This window comes from Gorilla gorilla, chromosome 4 (assembly GCF_029281585.2).
Source record: "Gorilla gorilla gorilla isolate KB3781 chromosome 4, NHGRI_mGorGor1-v2.1_pri, whole genome shotgun sequence".
In the NCBI taxonomy this organism is placed as follows: Eukaryota; Metazoa; Chordata; class Mammalia; order Primates; family Hominidae; genus Gorilla; species Gorilla gorilla.
In genome coordinates this window covers 71,950,647-71,969,830 of record NC_073228.2, presented here as the reverse complement: position 1 = coordinate 71,969,830, position 19,184 = coordinate 71,950,647, and positions in this window count along the sequence as shown.

Here is a 19,184-nt window from a genome sequence, read left to right as displayed (position 1 = left end):
GGTCCAAATATCCACTTGCAGACTTTACAAACAGAGTGTTTGCAAACTGCTCTATGAAAAGAAAGGTTAAACTCTGTGAGTGGAACGCACACATCCCAAAGTGGTTGCTGAGAATGATTCTCTCTAGTTTTTATTCGATGATATTTCCTTTTCTACCGTTAGCCCCAAATCGCTTGAAATCTCCACTTGCAAATTCCACAAGAAGAGGGTTTCAAATCTGCTCTTTCTAAAGGAGGGTACAACTCAGTGAGTTGAACACACGCAGCCCAAAGAAGTTACAGAGAATTCTTCTGTCTAGAGTTATATGCAGAAATCCCTTTTCCAACGAAATCCTCAAAGATGTCCAAATATCCTCTTGCAGACTTTACATGCAGAGTGTTTCCAAACTGCTCTATGAAAAGAAAGGTTAAACTCTGTGAGTTGATCGCACATATCACAAAGTGGTTGCTGAGAATGATTCTCTCTAGTTTTTATACAAAGATATTTCCTTTTCTACCGTTGACCCCAAAGCGCTTGAAATGTCCACTTTTAAATTCCACAAAAAAAGGGTTCAAATCTGCACTGTCTAAAGGAAAGTTCAACTCTGTCAGTTGAACACACACAGCCCAAAGAAGTTACTGAGAATTCTTCTGTCTACCGTTATATGCAGAAATCCCGTTTCCAACGAAATCCTCAAAGAGCTCCAAATATCCACTTGCAGACTTTACAAACAGAGTGTTTCCAAACTGCTCTATGAAAAGAAAGGTTAAACTCTGTGAGTGGAACGCACATATCACAAAGTGGTTGCTGAGAATGATTCTCTCTAGTTTTTATACAAAGATATTTGCTTTTCTACCATTGGCCCCAAAGCGCTTGAAATCTCCACTTCTATATTCCACAAAAAGTGGGTTTCAAATCTGCTCTGTCTATAGGAAGGTTCAACTCTGTGAGTTGAACACACGCAGCTCAAAGAATTACTGAGAATTCTTCTCTCTAGCGTTATATGCAGAAATCCCGTTTCCAACGAAATCCTCAAAGAGGTCCAAATATCCACCTGCAGACTTTACAAACAGAGTGTTTGCAAACTGCTCTATGAAAAGAAGGTTAAACTCGGTGAGTGGAACGCACACATCACCAAGTGGTTGCTGAGAATGATTCTCTCTAGTTTTTATTCGAATATATATCTTTTCTACTTTTGGCCCCAAATCGCTTGAAATCTCCACTTGCAAATTCCTCAAGAAGGGGGTTTCAAATCTGCTTTTTCTAAAGGAAGGTACAACTCAGTGAGTTGAAAACACACACCCCAAAGAAGTTACTGAGAATTCTTCTATCTAGCGTTATATGCAGAAATCCCGTTTCCAAAGAAATCCTCAAACAGGTCCAAATATCCACTTGCAGACTTTACAAACAGTGTGTTTCCAAACTGCTCTATGAAAAGAGAGGTTAAACTCTGTGAGTGGATCGCACACATCCCAAAGTGGTTGCTGAGAATGATTCTCTCTAGTATTTATAGTAAGATATTACCATTTTTACCGTTGGCCCCAAAACGCTTGAAATCTCCACTTGTAAATTCCACAAAAAGAGGGTTTCAAATCTGCTTCTTCTAAAGGAAGGTACAACTCTGTGGGTTGAACACACGCAGCCCAAAGAAGTTACTCAGAATTCTTCTGTCCAGCGTTATATGCAGAAATCCCGCTTCCAACGAAATCCTCAAGGAGGTCCAAATATCCACTTGCAGACTTTACAAACAGAGTGTTTCCAAACTGCTCTACGAAAAGTAAGGTTAAACTCTGTGAGTGGAACGCACACATCACCTAGTGGTTGCTGAAAATGATTCTCTCTAGTTTTTATTCGAAGATATTTCCGTTTCTACCGTTGGCCCCAAAGCGCTTGAAATCTCCACTTGCAAATTCCACAAAAAGAGGGTTTCAAATCTGCTCTTTCTAAAGGAAGGTACAACTCTGTGCGTTGAACACACGCAGCCCAAAGAAGTTACTGCGAATTCTTCTGTCTAGCGTTAGATGCAGAAATCCCGTTTCCAAAGAAATCCTCAAAGAGGTCCAAATATCCACTTGCAGACTTTACAAACAGAGTGTTTGCAAACTGCTCTATGAAAAGAAAGATTAAACTCTGTGAGTGGAACTCACACATCCCAAAGTGGTTGCTGAGAATGATTCTCTCTAGTTTTTATACAAAGATATTTCCTTTTCTACTGTTGGCCCCAAATCGCTTGAAATCTACACTTGTAAATTCCACAAAAAGAGGTTTTCAAACCTGCTCTGTCTAAAGGAAGGTTCAACTCTGTGAGTTGAACACACGCAGCCCAAAGAATTACTGAGAATTCTTCTGTCTAGCGTTATATGCAGAAATCTCTCTTGCATCGAAATCCTCAAAGAGGTCCAAATATCCACTTTCAGACTTTACAAACAGAGTGTTTCCAAACTGCTCTACGAAAAGAAAGGTTGAACTCCGTGAGTGGAACGCACACATCCCATAGTGGTTGCTGAGAATGATTCTCTCTAGTTTTTATTCGAAGATATATCCTTTTCTACCTTTGGCCCCAAATCACTTGAAATCTCCAATTGCAAATTCCTCAAGAAGAGGGTTTCAAATCTGCTTCTTCTAAAGGAAGGTACAACTCTGTGAGTTGAACACACGCACCCCAAAGAAGTTACTGAGAATTCTTCTATCTGGCTTTACATACAGAAATCCCGTTTCCAACGAAATCCTCAAAGAGGTCCAAATATCCACTTGCAGACTTTACAAACAGAGTGTTTCCAAACTGCTCTATGAAAAGAAAGGTTAAACTCCGTGAGTGGAACGCACATATCACAAAGTGGTTGCTGAGAATGATTCTCTCTAGTTTTTATACAAAGATATTTGCTTTTCTACCATTGGCCCCAAAGCGCTTGAAATCTCCACTTCTATATTCCACAAAAAGTGGGTTTCAAATCTGCTCTGTCTATAGGAAGGTTCAACTCTGTGAGTTGAACACACACAGCCCAAAGAATTACTGAGAATTCTTCTCTCTAGCGTTATATGCAGAAATCCCGTTTCCAACGAAATCCTCAAAGAGGTCCAAATATCAACCTGCAGACTTTACAAACAGAGTGTTTGCAAACTGCTCTATGAAAAGAAGGTTAAACTCGGTGAGTGGAACGCACACATCACCAAGTGGTTGCTGAGAATGATTCTCTCTAGTTTTTATTCGAAGATATATCTTTTATACTTTGGCCCCAAATCGCTTGAAATCTCCACTTGCAAGTTCCTCAAGAAGGGGGTTTCAAATCTGCTTTTTCTAAAGGAAGGTACAACTCTGTGAGTTGAACACACGCACCCCAAAGAAGTTACTGAGAATTCTTCTATCTAGCGTTATATGCAGAAATCCCGTTTCCAAAGAAATCCTCAAACAGGTCCAAATATACACTTGCAGACTTTACAAACAGTGTGTTTCCAAACTGCTCTATGAAAAGAGAGGTTAAACTCTCTGAGTGGATCGCACACATCCCAAAGTGGTTGCTGAGAATGATTCTCTCTAGTCTTTATAGTAAGATATTACCATTTCTACCGTTGGCCTCAAAACGCTTGAAATCTCCACTTGTAAATTCCAGAAAAAGAGGGTTTCAAATCTTCTTTTTCTAAAGGAAGGTACAACTCTGTGGGTTGAACACACGCAGCCCAAAGAAGTTATTGAGAATTCTTCTGTCCAGCGTTATATGCAGAAATCCCGCTTCCAACGAAATCCTCAAGGAGTTCCAAATATCCACTTGCAGACTTTACAAACAGAGTGTTTCCAAACTGCTCTACGAAAAGAAAGGTTAAACTCTGTGAGTGGAACGCACACATCCCAAAGTGGTTGCTGAGAATGATTCTCTCTAGTTTTTATACAAAGATATTTCCTTTTCTACTGTTGGCCCCAAATCGCTTGAAATCTACACTTGGAAATTCCACAAAAAGAGGTTTTCAAACCTGCTCTGTCTAAAGGAAGGTTCAACTCTGTGAGTTGAACACACGCAGCCCAAAGAATTACTGAGAATTCTTCTGTTTAGCGTTATATGCAGAAATCCCGCTTGCAATGAAATCCTCAAGGAGGTCCAAATATCCACTTTCAGACTTTACAAACAGAGTGTTTCCAAACTGCTCTACGAAAAGAAAGGTTAAACTCTGTGAGTGGAACGCACATATCACAAAGTGGTTGCTGAGAATGATTCTCTCTAGTTTTTATACAAAGATATTTGCTTTTCTACCATTGGCCCCAAAGCGCTTGAAATCTCCACTTCTATATTCCACAAAAAGTGGGTTTCAAATCTGCTCTGTCTATAGGAAGGTTCAACTCTGTGAGTTGAACACACGCAGCTCAAAGAATTACTGAGAATTCTTCTCTCTAGCGTTATATGCAGAAATCCCGTTTCCAACGAAATCCTCAAAGAGGTCCAAATATCCACCTGCAGACTTTACAAACAGAGTGTTTGCAAACTGCCCTATGAAAAGAAGGTTAAACTCGGTGAGTGGAACGCACACATCACCAAGTGGTTGCTGAGAATGATTCTCTCTAGTTTTTATTCGAATATATATCTTTTCTACTTTTGGCCCCAAATCGCTTGAAATCTCCACTTGCAAATTCCTCAAGAAGGGGGTTTCAAATCTGCTTTTTCTAAAGGAAGGTACAACTCAGTGAGTTGAAAACACACACCCCAAAGAAGTTACTGAGAATTCTTCTATCTAGCGTTATATGCAGAAATCCCGTTTCCAAAGAAATCCTCAAACAGGTCCAAATATCCACTTGCAGACTTTACAAACAGTGTGTTTCCAAACTGCTCTATGAAAAGAGAGGTTAAACTCTGTGAGTGGATCGCACACATCCCAAAGTGGTTGCTGAGAATGATTCTCTCTAGTATTTATAGTAAGATATTACCATTTCTACCGTTGGCCCCAAAACGCTTGAAATCTCCACTTGTAAATTCCACAAAAAGAGGGTTTCAAATCTGCTTCTTCTAAAGGAAGGTACAACTCTGTGGGTTGAACACACGCAGCCCAACGAAGTTACTGAGAATTCTTCTGTCCAGCGTTATATGCAGAAATCCCGCTTCCAACGAAATCCTCAAGGAGTTCCAAATATCCACTTGCAGACTTTACAAACAGAGTGTTTCCAAACTGCTCTACGAAAAGTAAGGTTAAACTCTGTGAGTGGAACGCACACATCACCAAGTGGTTGCTGAAAATGATTCTCTCTAGTTTTTATTCGAAGATATTTCAGTTTCTACCGTTAGCCCCAAAGCGCTTGAAATCTCCACTTGCAAATTCCACAAAAAGAGGGTTTCAAATCTGCTCTTTCTAAAGGAAGGTACAACTCTGTGCGTTGAACACACGCAGCCCAAAGAAGTTACTGCGAATTCTTCTGTCTAGCGTTAGATGCAGAAATCCCGTTTCCAAAGAAATCCTCAAAGAGGTCCAAATATCCACTTGCAGACTTTACAAACAGAGTGTTTGCAAACTGCTCTATGAAAAGAAAGATTAAACTCTGTGAGTGGAACTCACACATCCCAAAGTGGTTGCTGAGAATGATTCTCTCTAGTTTTTATACAAAGATATTTCCTTTTCTACTGTTGGCCCCAAATCGCTTGAAATCTACACTTGGAAATTCCACAAAAAGAGGTTTTCAAACCTGCTCTGTCTAAAGGAAGGTTCAACTCTGTGAGTTGAACACACGCAGCCCAAAGAATTACTGAGAATTCTTCTGTCTAGCGTTATATGCAGAAATCTCTCTTGCATCGAAATCCTCAAAGAGGTCCAAATATCCACTTTCAGACTTTACAAACAGAGTGTTTCCAAACTGCTCTACGAAAAGAAAGGTTGAACTCCGTGAGTGGAACGCACACATCCCATAGTGGTTGCTGAGAATGATTCTCTCTAGTTTTTATTCGAAGATATATCCTTTTCTACCTTTGGCCCCAAATCACTTGAAATCTCCAATTGCAAATTCCTCAAGAAGAGGGTTTCAAATCTGCTTCTTCTAAAGGAAGGTACAACTCTGTGAGTTGAACACACGCACCCCAAAGAAGTTACTGAGAATTCTTCTATCTGGCTTTACATACAGAAATCCCGTTTCCAACGAAATCCTCAAAGAGGTCCAAATATCCACTTGCAGACTTTACAAACAGAGTGTTTCCAAACTGCTCTATGAAAAGAAAGGTTAAACTCCGTGAGTGGAACGCACATATCACAAAGTGGTTGCTGAGAAAGATTCTCTCTAGTTTTTATACAAAGATATTTGCTTTTCTACAATTGGCCCCAAAGCGCTTGAAATCTCCACTTCTATATTCCACAAAAAGTGGGTTTCAAATCTGCTCTGTCTATAGGAAGGTTCAACTCTGTGAGTTGAACACACACAGCCCAAAGAATTACTGAGAATTCTTCTCTCTAGCGTTATATGCAGAAATCCCGTTTCCAACGAAATCCTCAAAGAGGTCCAAATATCAACCTGCAGACTTTACAAACAGAGTGTTTGCAAACTGCTCTATGAAAAGAAGGTTAAACTCGGTGAGTGGAACGCACACATCACCAAGTGGTTGCTGAGAATGATTCTCTCTAGTTTTTATTCGAAGATATATCTTTTATACTTTGGCCCCAAATCGCTTGAAATCTCCACTTGCAAGTTCCTCAAGAAGGGGGTTTCAAATCTGCTTTTTCTAAAGGAAGGTACAACTCTGTGAGTTGAACACACGCACCCCAAAGAAGTTACTGAAAATTCTTCTATCTAGCGTTATATGCAGAAATCCCGTTTCCAAAGAAATCCTCAAACAGGTCCAAATATACACTTGCAGACTTTACAAACAGTGTGTTTCCAAACTGCTCTATGAAAAGAGAGGTTAAACTCTCTGAGTGGATCGCACACATCCCAAAGTGGTTGCTGAGAATGATTCTCTCTAGTCTTTATAGTAAGATATTACCATTTCTACCGTTGGCCTCAAAACGCTTGAAATCTCCACTTGTAAATTCCAGAAAAAGAGGGTTTCAAATCTTCTTTTTCTAAAGGAAGGTACAACTCTGTGGGTTGAACACACGCAGCCCAAAGAAGTTATTGAGAATTCTTCTGTCCAGCGTTATATGCAGAAATCCCGCTTCCAACGAAATCCTCAAGGAGTTCCAAATATCCACTTGCAGACTTTACAAACAGAGTGTTTCCAAACTGCTCTACGAAAAGAAAGGTTAAACTCTGTGAGTGGAACGCACACATCACCAAGTGGTTGCTGAAAATGATTCTCTCTAGTTTTTATTCGAAGATATTTCCGTTTCTACCATTGGCCCCAAAGCGCTTGAAATCTCCACTTGCAAATTCCACAAAAAGAGGGTTTCAAATCTGCTCTTTCTAAAGGAAGGTACAACTCTGTGCGTTGAACACACGCAGCCCAAAGAAGTTTCTGCGAATTCTTCTGTCTAGCGTTAGATGCAGAAATCCCGTTTCCAACGAAATCCTCAAAGAGGTCCAAATACCCACTTGCAGACTTTACAAACAGAGTGTTTGCAAACTGCTCTATGAAAAGAAAGGTTAAACTCTGTGAGTGGAACGCACACATCCCAAAGTGGTTGCTGAGAATGATTCTCTCTAGTTTTTATACAAAGATATTTCCTTTTCTACTGTTGGCCCCAAATCGCTTGAAATCTACACTTGGAAATTCCACAAAAAGAGGTTTTCAAACCTGCTCTGTCTAAAGGAAGGTTCAACTCTGTGAGTTGAACACACGCAGCCCAAAGAATTACTGAGAATTCTTCTGTTTAGCGTTATATGCAGAAATCCCGCTTGCAATGAAATCCTCAAGGAGGTCCAAATATCCACTTTCAGACTTTACAAACAGAGTGTTTCCAAACTGCTCTACGAAAAGAAAGGTTAAACTCTGTGAGTGGAACGCACACATCCCATAGTGGTTGCTGAGAATGATTCTCTCTAGTTTTTATTCGAAGATATATCCTTTTCTACCTTTGGCCCCAAATCACTTGAAATCTCCACTTGCAAATTCCTCAAGAAGAGGGTTTCAAATCTGCTTTTTCTAAAGGAAGGTACAACTCTGTGAGTTGAACACACGCACCCCAAAGAAGTTACTGAGAATTCTTCTATCTAGCTTTACATACAGAAATCCCGTTTCCAACGAAATCCTCAAAGAGGTCCAAATATCCACTTGCAGACTTTACAAACAGAGTGTTTCCAAACTGCTCTATGAAAAGAAAGGTTAAACTCTGTGAGTGGAACGCACATATCACAAAGTGATTGCTGAGAATGATTCTCTCTAGTTTTTATACAAAGATATTTGCTTTTCTACCATTGGCCCCAAAGCGCTTGACATCTCCACTTCTATATTCCACAAAAAGTGGGTTTCAAATCTGCTCTGTCTATAGGAAGGTTCAACTCTGTGAGTTGAACACACGCAGCCCAAAGAATTACTGAGAATTCTTCTCTCTAGCGTTATATGCAGAAATCCCGTTTCCAACGAAATCCTCAAAGAGGTCCAAATATCCACCTTCAGACTTTACAAACAGAGTGTTTGCAAACTGCTCTATGAAAAGAAGGTTAAACTCGGTGAGTGGAACGCACACATCACCAAGTGGTTGCTGAGAATGATTCTCTCTAGTTTTTATTCGAAGATATATCTTTTATACTTTTGGCCCCAAATCGCTTGAAATCTCCACTTGCAAATTCCTCAAGAAGGGGGTTTCAAATCTGCTTTTTCTAAAGGAAGATACAACTCTGTGAGTTGAACACACGCACCCCAAAGAAGTTACTGAGAATTCTTCTATCTAGCGTTATATGCAGAAATCCCGTTTCCAAAGAAATCCTCAAACAGGTCCAAATATCCACTTGCAGACTTTACAAACAGTGTGTTTCCAAACTGCTCTATGAAAAGAGAGGTTAAACTCTCTGAGTGGATCGCACACATCCCAAAGTGGTTGCTGAGAATGATTCTCTCTAGTCTTTATAGTAAGATATTACCATTTCTACCGTTGGCCCCAAAACGCTTGAAATCTCCACTTGTAAATTCCACAAAAAGAGGGTTTCAAATCTGCTTTTTCTAAAGGAAGGTACAACTCTGTGGGTTGAACACACGCAGCCCAAAGAAGTTACTGAGAATTCTTCTGTCCAGCGTTATATGCAGAAATCCCGCTTTCAACGAAATCCTCAAGGAGTTCCAAATATCCACTTGCAGACTTTACAAACAGAGTGTTTCCAAACTGCTCTACGAAAAGAAAGGTTAAACTCTGTGAGTGGAACGCACACATCACCAAGTGGTTGCTGAAAATGATTCTCTCTAGTTTTTATTCGAAGATATTTCCGTTTCTACCGTTGGCCCCAAATCGCTTGAAATCTCCACTTGCAAATTCCACAAAAAGAGGGTTTCAAATCTGCTCTTTCTAAAGGAAGGTACAACTCTGTGCGTTGAACACACGCAGCCCAAAGAAGTTTCTGCGAATTCTTCTGTCTAGCGTTAGATGCAGAAATCCCGTTTCCAACGAAATCCTCAAAGAGGTCCAAATATCCACTTGCAGACTTTACAAACAGAGTGTTTGCAAACTGCTCTATGAAAAGAAAGGTTAAACTCTGTGAGTGGAACGCACACATCCCAAAGTGGTTGCTGAGAATGATTCTCTCTAGTTTTTATACAAAGATATTTCCTTTTCTACTGTTGGCCCCAAATCGCTTGAAATCTACACTTGTAAATTCCACAAAAAGAGGTTTTCAAACCTGCTCTGTCTAAAGGAAGGTTCAACTCTGTGAGTTGAACACACGCAGCCCAAAGAATTACTGAGAATTCTTCTGTTTAGCGTTATATGCCGAAATCCCGCTTGCAACGAAATCCTCAAGGAGGTCCAAATATCCACTTTCAGACTTTACAAACAGAGTGTTTCCAAACTGCTCTACGAAAAGAAAGGTTAAACTCTGTGAGTGGAACGCACACATCCCATAGTGGTTGCTGAGAATGATTCTCTCTAGTTTTTATTCGAAGATATATCCTTTTCTACCTTTGGCCCCAAATCACTTGAAATCTCCACTTGCAAATTCCTCAAGAAGAGGGTTTCAAATCTGCTTTTTCTAAAGGAAGGTACAACTCTGTGAGTTGAACACACGCACCCCAAAGAAGTTACTGAGAATTCTTCTATCTAGCTTTACATACAGAAATCCCGTTTCCAACGAAATCCTCAAAGAGGTCCAAATATCCACTTGCAGACTTTACAAACAGAGTGTTTCCAAACTGCTCTATGAAAAGAAAGGTTAAACTCTGTGAGTGGAACGCACATATCACAAAGTGATTGCTGAGAATGATTCTCTCTAGTTTATATACAAAGATATTTGCTTTTCTACCATTGGCCCCAAAGCGCTTGAAATCTCCACTTCTATATTCCACAGAAAGTGGGTTTCAAATCTGCTCTGTCTATAGGAAGGTTCAACTCTGTGAGTTGAACACACGCAGCCCAAAGAATTACTGAGAATTCTTCTCTCTAGCGTTATATTCAGAAATCCCGTTTCCAACGAAATCCTCAAAGAGGTCCAAATATCCACCTGCAGACTTTACAAACACAGTGTTTGCAAACTGCTCTATGAAAAGAAGGTTAAACTCGGTGAGTGGAACGCACACATCACCAAGTGGTTGCTGAGAATGATTTTCTCTAGTTTTTATTCGAAGATATATCTTTTCTACTTTTGGCCCCAAATCGCTTTAAATCTCCACTTGCAAATTCCTCAAGAAGGGGGTTTCAAATCTGCTTTTTCTAAAGGAAGGTACAACTCTGTGAGTTGAACACACGCACCCCAAAGAAGTTACTGAGAATTCTTCTATCTAGCGTTATATGCAGAAATCCCGTTTCCAAAGAAATCCTCAAACAGGTCCAAATATCCACTTGCAGACTTTACAAACAGTGTGTTTCCAAACTGCTCTATGAAAAGAAAGGTTAAACTCTGTGAGTGGAACGCACACATCACCAAGTGGTTGCTGAAAATGATTCTCTCTAGTTTTTATTCGAAGATATTTCCGTTTCTACCGTTGGCCCCAAATCGCTTGAAATCTCCACTTGCAAATTCCACAAAAAGAGGGTTTCAAATCTGCTCTTTCTAAAGGAAGGTACAACTCTGTGCGTTGAACACACGCAGCCCAAAGAAGTTTCTGCGAATTCTTCTGTCTAGCGTTAGATGCAGAAATCCCGTTTCCAACGAAATCCTCAAAGAGGTCCAAATATCCACTTGCAGACTTTACAAACAGAGTGTTTGCAAACTGCTCTATGAAAAGAAAGGTTAAACTCTGTGAGTGGAACGCACACATCCCAAAGTGGTTGCTGAGAATGATTCTCTCTAGTTTTTATACAAAGATATTTCCTTTTCTACTGTTGGCCCCAAATCGCTTGAAATCTACACTTGTAAATTCCACAAAAAGAGGTTTTCAAACCTGCTCTGTCTAAAGGAATGTTCAACTCTGTGAGTTGAACACACGCAGCCCAAAGAATTACTGAGAATTCTTCTGTTTAGCGTTATATGCAGAAATCCCGCTTGTAACGAAATCCTCAAGGAGGTCCAAATATCCACTTTCAGACTTTACAAACAGAGTGTTTCCAAACTGCTCTACGAAAAGAAAGGTTAAACTCTGTGAGTGGAACGCACACATCCCATAGTGGTTGCTGAGAATGATTCTCTCTAGTTTTTATTCGAAGATATATCCTTTTCTACCTTTGGCCCCAAATCACTTGAAATCTCCACTTGCAAATTCCTCAAGAAGAGGGTTTCGAATCTGCTTTTTCTAAAGGAAGGTACAACTCTGTGAGTTGAACACACGCACCCCAAAGAAGTTACTGAGAATTCTTCTATCTAGCTTTACATACAGAAATCCCGTTTCCAACAAAATCCTCAAAGAGGTCCAAATATCCACTTGCAGACTTTACAAACAGAGTGTTTCCAAACTGCTCTATGAAAAGAAAGGTTAAACTCTGTGAGTGGAACGCACATATCACAAAGTGATTGCTGAGAATGATTCTCTCTAGTTTTTATACAAAGATATTTGCTTTTCTACCATTGGCCCCAAAGCGCTTGAAATCTCCACTTCTATATTCCACAAAAAGTGGGTTTCAAATCTGCTCTGTCTATAGGAAGGTTCAACTCTGTGAGTTGAACACACGCAGCCCAAAGAATTACTGAGAATTCTTCTCTCTAGCGTTATATGCAGAAATCCCGTTTCCAACGAAATCCTCAAAGAGGTCCAAATATCCACCTGCAGACTTTACAAACAGAGTGTTTGCAAACTGCTCTATGAAAAGAAGGTTAAACTCGGTGAGTGGAACGCACACATCACCAAGTGGTTGCTGAGAATGATTCTCTCTAGTTTTTATTCGAAGATATATCTTTCCTACTTTTGGCCCCAAATAGCTTGAAATCTCCACTTGCAAATTCCTCAAGAAGGGGGTTTCAAATCTGCTTTTTCTAAAGGAAGGTACAACTCTGTGAGTTGAACACACGCACCCCAAAGAAGTTACTGAGAATTCTTCTATCTAGCGTTATATGCAGAAATCCCGTTTCCAAAGAAATCCTCAAACAGGTCCAAATATCCACTTGCAGACTTTACAAACAGTGTGTTTCCAAACTGCTCTATGAAAAGAGAGGTTAAACTCTCTGAGAGGATCGCACACATCCCAAAGTGGTTGCTGAGAATGATTCTCTCTAGTCTTTATAGTAAGATATTACCATTTCTACCGTTGGCCCCAAAACGCTTGAAATCTCCACTTGTAAATTCCACAAAAAGAGGGTTTCAAATCTGCTTTTTCTAAAGGAAGGTACAACTCTGTGGGTTGAACACACTCAGCCCAAAGAAGTTACTGAGAATTCTTCTGTCCAGCGTTATATGCAGAAATCCCGCTTCCAACGAAATCCTCAAGTAGTTCCAAATATCCACTTGCAGACATTACAAACAGAGTGTTTCCAAACTGCTCTACGAAAAGAAAGGTTAAACTCTGTGAGTGGAACGCACACATCACCAAGTGGTTGCTGAAAATGATTCTCTCTAGTTTTTATTCGAAGATATTTCCGTTTCTACCGTTGGCCCCAAAGCGCTTGAAATCTCCACTTGCAAATTCCACAAAAAGAGGGTTTCAAATCTGCTCTTTCTAAAGGAAGGTACAACTCTGTGTGTTGAACACACGCAGCCCAAAGAAGTTTCTGCGAATTCTTCTATCTAGCTTTACATACAGAAATCCCGTTTCCAACGAAATCCTCAAAGAGGTCCAAATATCCACTTGCAGACTTTACAAACAGAGTGTTTCCAAACTGCTCTATGAAAAGAAAGGTTAAACTCTGTGAGTGGAACGCACATATCACAAAGTGATTGCTGAGAATGATTCTCTCTAGTTTTTATACAAAGATATTTGCTTTTCTTCCATTGGCCCCAAAGCGCTTGAAATCTCCACTTCTATATTCCACAAAAAGTGGGTTTCAAATCTGCTCTGTATATAGGAAGGTTCAACTCTGTGAGTTGAACACACGCAGCCCAAAGAATTACTGAGAATCCTTCTCTCTAGCGTTATATGCAGAAATCCCGTTTCCAACGAAATCCTCAAGGAGGTCCATATATCCACTTGCAGACTTTACAAACAGAGTGTTTCGAAACTGCTCTACGAAAAGTAAGGTTAAACTCTGTGAGTGGAACGCGCACATCCCATAGTGGTTGCTGAGAATGATTCTCTCTAGTTTTTATTCGAAGATATATCCTTTTCTACCTTTGGCCCCAAATCGCTTGAAATCTCCACTTGCAAATTCCTCAAGAAGAGGGTTTCAAATCTGCTTTTTCTAAAGGAAGGTACAACTCTGTGAGTTGAACACACCCACCCCAAAGAAGTTACTGAGAATTCTTCTATCTAGCGTTATATGCAGAAATCCCGTTTCCAACGAAATCCTCAAAGAGGTCCAAATATCCACTTGCAGACTTTACAAACAGTGTGTTTCCAAACTGCTCTATGAAAAGAGAGGTTAAACTCTGTGAGTGGATCGCACACATCCCAAAGTGGTTGCTGAGAATGATTCTCTCTAGTCTTTATAGTAAGATATTACCTTTTCTACTGTTGGCCCCAAAGCGCTTGAAATCTCCACTTGTAAATTCCACAAAAAGAGGGGTCAAATCTGCACTGTCTAAAGGAAAGTTCAACTCTGTGAGTTGAACACACACAGACCAAGGAAGTTACTGAGAATTCTTCTATCTAGCGTTATATGCAGAAATCCCGTTTCGAATGAAATCCTCAAAGACGTCCAAATACCCACTTGCAGACTTTACAAACAGAGTGTTTCCAAACTGCTCTATGAAAAGAAAGGTTAAACTCTGTGAGTGGAACGCACACATCCCAAAGTGGTTGCTGAGAATGATTCTCTCTAGTTTTTATACAAAGATATTTGCTTTTCTACCATTGGCCCCAAAGCGCTTGAAATCTCCACTTCTATATTCCACAAAAAGTGGGTTTCAAATCTGCTCTGTCTATAGGAAGGTTCAACTCTGTGAGTTGAACACACGCAGCCCAAAGAATTACTGAGAATTCTTCTCTCTAGCGTTATATGCAGAAATCCCGTTTCCAACGAAATCCTCAAAGAGGTCCAAATATCCACCTGCAGACTTTACAAACAGAGTGTTTGCAAACTGCTCTATGAAAAGAAGGTTAAACTCGGTGAGTGGAACGCACACATCACCAAGTGGTTGCTGAGAATGATTCTCTCTAGTTTTTATTCGAAGATATATCTTTCCTACTTTTGGCCCCAAATAGCTTGAAATCTCCACTTGCAAATTCCTCAAGAAGCGGGTTTCAAATCTGCTTTTTCTAAAGGAAGGTACAACTCTGTGAGTTGAACACACGCACCCCAAAGAAGTTACTGAGAATTCTTCTATCTAGCGTTATATGCAGAAATCCCGTTTCCAAAGAAATCCTCAAACAGGTCCAAATATCCACTTGCAGACTTTACAAACAGTGTGTTTCCAAACTGCTCTATGAAAAGAGAGGTTAAACTCTCTGAGAGGATCGCACACATCCCAAAGTGGTTGCTGAGAATGATTCTCTCTAGTCTTTATAGTAAGATATTACCATTTCTACCGTTGGCCCCAAAACGCTTGAAATCTCCACTTGTAAATTCCACAAAAAGAGGGTTTCAAATCTGCTTTTTCTAAAGGAAGGTACAACTCTGTGGGTTGAACACACTCAGCCCAAAGAAGTTACTGAGAATTCTTCTGTCCAGCGTTATATGCAGAAATCCCGCTTCCAACGAAATCCTCAAGTAGTTCCAAATATCCACTTGCAGACATTACAAACAGAGTGTTTCCAAACTGCTCTACGAAAAGAAAGGTTAAACTCTGTGAGTGGAACGCACACATCACCAAGTGGTTGCTGAAAATGATTCTCTCTAGTTTTTATTCGAAGATATTTCCGTTTCTACCGTTGGCCCCAAAGCGCTTGAAATCTCCACTTGCAAATTCCACAAAAAGAGGGTTTCAAATCTGCTCTTTCTAAAGGAAGGTACAACTCTGTGTGTTGAACACACGCAGCCCAAAGAAGTTTCTGCGAATTCTTCTATCTAGCTTTACATACAGAAATCCCGTTTCCAACGAAATCCTCAAAGAGGTCCAAATATCCACTTGCAGACTTTACAAACAGAGTGTTTCCAAACTGCTCTATGAAAAGAAAGGTTAAACTCTGTGAGTGGAACGCACATATCACAAAGTGATTGCTGAGAATGATTCTCTCTAGTTTTTATACAAAGATATTTGCTTTTCTTCCATTGGCCCCAAAGCGCTTGAAATCTCCACTTCTATATTCCACAAAAAGTGGGTTTCAAATCTGCTCTGTATATAGGAAGGTTCAACTCTGTGAGTTGAACACACGCAGCCCAAAGAATTACTGAGAATCCTTCTCTCTAGCGTTATATGCAGAAATCCCGTTTCCAACGAAATCCTCAAGGAGGTCCATATATCCACTTGCAGACTTTACAAACAGAGTGTTTCGAAACTGCTCTACGAAAAGTAAGGTTAAACTCTGTGAGTGGAACGCGCACATCCCATAGTGGTTGCTGAGAATGATTCTCTCTAGTTTTTATTCGAAGATATATCCTTTTCTACCTTTGGCCCCAAATCGCTTGAAATCTCCACTTGCAAATTCCTCAAGAAGAGGGTTTCAAATCTGCTTTTTCTAAAGGAAGGTACAACTCTGTGAGTTGAACACACCCACCCCAAAGAAGTTACTGAGAATTCTTCTATCTAGCGTTATATGCAGAAATCCCGTTTCCAACGAAATCCTCAAAGAGGTCCAAATATCCACTTGCAGACTTTACAAACAGTGTGTTTCCAAAGTGCTCTATGAAAAGAGAGGTTAAACTCTGTGAGTGGATCGCACACATCCCAAAGTGGTTGCTGAGAATGATTCTCTCTAGTCTTTATAGTAAGATATTACCTTTTCTACTGTTGGCCCCAAAGCGCTTGAAATCTCCACTTGTAAATTCCACAAAAAGAGGGGTCAAATCTGCACTGTCTAAAGGAAAGTTCAACTCTGTGAGTTGAACACACACAGACCAAGGAAGTTACTGAGAATTCTTCTATCTAGCGTTATATGCAGAAATCCCGTTTCGAATGAAATCCTCAAAGACGTCCAAATACCCACTTGCAGACTTTACAAACAGAGTGTTTCCAAACTGCTCTATGAAAAGAAAGGTTAAACTCTGTGAGTGGAACGCACACATCACCATGTGGTTGCTGAGAATGATTCTCTCTAGTTTTTATTGAAAGATGTTTCCTTTTCTACCGTAGGCCCCAAAGCGATTAAAATCTCCACTTGTAAATTCCACAAAAAGAGGGGTCAAATCTGCACTGTCTAAAGGAAAGATCAACTCTGTGAGTTGAACACACACAGCCCAAAGAAGTTACTGAGAATTCTTCTGTCTATTGATATATGCAGAAATCCCGCTTCCAACGAAATCCTCAAGAGGTCCAAATATCCACTTGCAGACATTACAAACAGAGTGTTTCCAAACTGCTCTACGAAAAGAAAGGTTAAACTCTGTGAGGGGAACGCACACATCCCAAAGTGGTTGCTGAGAATGATTCTCTCTAGTTTTTATTCGAAGATATTTCCTTTTCTACCGTTGGCCACAAATCGCTTGAAATCTCCACTTGGAAATTCCTCAAAAAGAGGGTTTCAAATCTGCTCTTTCTAAAGAAAGGTACAACTCTGTGGGTTGAACACACGCAGCCCAAAGAAGTTACTGAGAATTCTTCTATCTAGCGTTATATGCAGAAATCCCGTTTCCAACGAAATCCTCAAAGAGGTCCAAATATCCACTTGCAGACTTTACAAACAGAGTGTTTCCAAACTGCTCTATTAAAAGAAAGGTTAAACTCTGTGAGTGGAATGCACATATCACAAAGTGGTTGCTGAGAATGATTCTCTCTAGTTTTTATACAAAGATATTTCCTTTTCTACTGTTGGACCCAAAGCGCTTGAAATGTCCACTTATAAATTCCACAAAAAGAGGGTTCAAATCTGCACTGCCTAAAGGAAAGTTCAAGTCTGTGAGTTGAACACACACAGCCCAAAGAAGTTACTGAGAATTCTTCTGTCTACCGTTATATGCAGAAATCCCTTTTCCAACGAAATCCTCAAAGAGGTCCAAATATCCACTTGCAGACTTTACAAACAGAGTGTTTCCAAACTGCTCTACGAAAAGAAAGGTTAAACTCTGTGAGTGGAACGCACACATCCCAAAGTGGTTGCTGGAAATGATTCTCTCTAGTTTTTGTACGAAGATATTTCCGTTTCTACAGTTGGCCCCAAAGCGCTTGAAATGTCCACTTGCAATTTCCACAAAAAGAGGGTTTCAAATCTGCTTTTTCTAATGGAAGGTACAACTCTGTGCGTTGAACACACGCAGCCCAAAGAAGTTACTGCGAATTCTTCTGTCTAGCGTTAGATGCAGAAATCCCGTTTCCAGCGAAATACCCAAAGAGGTCCAAATACCCACTTGCAGACTTTACAAACAGAGTGTTTGCAAACTGCTCTATGAAAAGAAAGGTTAAACTCTGTGAGTGGAATGCACACTTCACCAAGTGGTTGCTGAGAATGATTCTCTCTAATTTTTATACAAAGATATTTCCTTTTCTACCGTTGGCCCCAAATCGCTTGAAATCTCCGCTTGTAAATTCCACAAAAAGAGGTTTCCAAATCTGCTCTGTCTAAAGGAAGGTTCAACTCTGTGAGTTGAACACACGCAGCCCAAAGAATTACTGAGAATTCTTCTGTCTAGCATTATATGCAGAAATCCCACATCCAACGAAATCCTCAAGGAGGTCCAAATATCCACTTGCAGACTTTACAAACAGAGTGTTTCCAAACTGCTCTACGAAAAGAAAGGTTAAACTCTGTGATTGGAACGCACACATCCCATAGTGGTTGCTGAGAATGATTCTCTCTAGTTTTTATTCGAAGATATATCCTTTTCTACCTTTGGCCCCAAATCGCTTGAAATCTCCACTTGCAAATTCCTCAAGAAGAGGGTTTCAAATCTGCTCTTTCTAAAGGAAGGTACAACTCTGCGAGTTGAACACACGCACCCCAAAGAAGTTACTGAGAATTCTTCTATCTAGCGTTATATGCAGAAATCCCGTTTCCAACGAAATCCTCAAAGAGGTCCAAATATCCACTTGCAGACTTTACAAACAGAGTGTTTCCAAACTGCTCTATGAAAAGAAAGGTTAAACTCTGAGAGTGGAATGCACACATCCCAAAGTGCTTGCTGAGAATGATTCTCTCTAGTTTTTATACAAAGATATTTCCTTTTCTACCGTTGGCCCCGAATCGCTTGAAATCTACACTTGTAAATTCCACAAAAAGAGGTTTTCAAATCTGCTCTGTCTAAAGGAAGGTTCAACTCTGTGAGTTGAACACACGCAGCCCAAAGAATTACTGAGAATTCTTCTCTCTAGCGTTATATGCAGAAAAACCGCTTCCAACGAAATCATCAAAGAGATCCAAATATCCACTTGCAGACTTTACATGCAGAGTGTTTCCAAACTGCTCTATGAAAGGAAAGGTTAAACTCCGTGAGTGGAACGCACATATCACAAATTGGTTGCTGAGAATGATTCTCTCTAGCTTTTATACAAAGATATTTCCTTTTCTACCGTTGGCCCCAAAGCGCTTGAAATCTCCAC